The 1,246-nt window shown below is 48.9% G+C and overlaps 1 pseudogene; it reads left to right on the plus strand.

Annotated features, from left to right (window-relative positions):
* The first annotated feature begins 481 nt into the window (after positions 1 to 481).
* Positions 482 to 951, plus strand: LOC129563972 (protein phosphatase 1 regulatory subunit 14B-like; annotated as a pseudogene).
* The last annotated feature ends 295 nt before the right edge of the window (positions 952 to 1,246 follow it).

The following is a 1,246-nucleotide window of genomic DNA, read 5'->3' on the forward strand; positions in this document are numbered from 1 at the left end:
TTTAAAATGCTCCTTGGAGAAATGCTGATTCTAGGGCTGGAGCATCATGTAGTGCCCAAAATAAAGTGCTCAAAACACAAAAGGATAGGAGTAGGTCAAATGGATGCTGGAGCTAAGCTTTAAGAGTTCCCAACATCCAAAGCTGGAAAATTTGAGCAACAAAATAAATAACATGGTATTAGGTTATAATCCAAAGTATAAAATAAATATCCATGAATCCATACTGATATAAATGACTGAATAAATAAATGAGAGGCCAATATCCAGTTGCTTAGTCCCTCAGTTGTGCCCGATTCTTTGTGGACATGTAGCCCGCCAGGCTCCTCTGTCCATGGGGGAATTCTCCAGGCAAGAATACTGGAGTGGATTGCCATTACCTCCTCCAGGGGATCTTAACCCAGGGATTGAACCCAGGTCTCCCACACTGCAGGCAGATTCTTTACCATCTAAGCCACCAGGGAAGCCCAAAAGGGATCCAGTAATGCAGGCAGAAGCCACTGCAGGTGAAGGCCCAGTGAGGCATCAAAGGAAGGTCATGGTCAAGTATGACCACAAGGAGCTACAGAAGCATCTCAACGTGGAGCAGTGGATCCAGGAGCAGCTTGAAGACTGCCAGGCCCTTGTTTCTCCCTCTTCCCTAACCCCTACCCCAGGAAGAGGAGATTCCAGAGCTAGAAATTGATGTGGATGAACTGGACATGGAGAGCAATGATACCTGGGCTGCCAGGGTTAAGGAGCTGCTGGTTGACTTACAAACCCACTGAGGCCCTCATCTGTGGCCTGCTGGACAAGATCTGGGGCATGAAGAAGCTGAGCACACCCCAGAAGAAGGGTCCTCGACCCAGGTAAACAGTGGCTCCCACAGGACAATTGCTGGTCCCCTCCCCCAACCTCATAGCAACAGCAATGGGGGTGGGGGGCGGCCTGCGGCCAGGCCTGGTGCCATAAACCCTGGCCCTGGCCCAGGGGCCTCTTCTCTGCCCCCAGTTTTCCACTTCGGGGGTTTATTATTATTATTAAACTGATGGGATTTTGTGTTTTCATGTTTACTGCAGTGTGGACCCTCTAATAAAGCTAGGATACGCCTTTGATGCAGCTAAAAAAAAAATCATGTTGATAGTATGTACCCTTCAGGATAATGAGAATGGCACCTCACCTCTATGGTGTGTGCTCAGTTGTATCCAACTCTTTGGGAGCCCCATGGACTGTAGCCCACCAGGTTCCTCTGTCCATGGGATTTCCCAGA

This window comes from Moschus berezovskii, chromosome X, assembly GCF_049115385.1.
Source record: "Moschus berezovskii isolate FMDL1 chromosome X, NW_MosBer_1.0, whole genome shotgun sequence".
NCBI lineage: Eukaryota > Metazoa > Chordata > Mammalia > Artiodactyla > Moschidae > Moschus > Moschus berezovskii.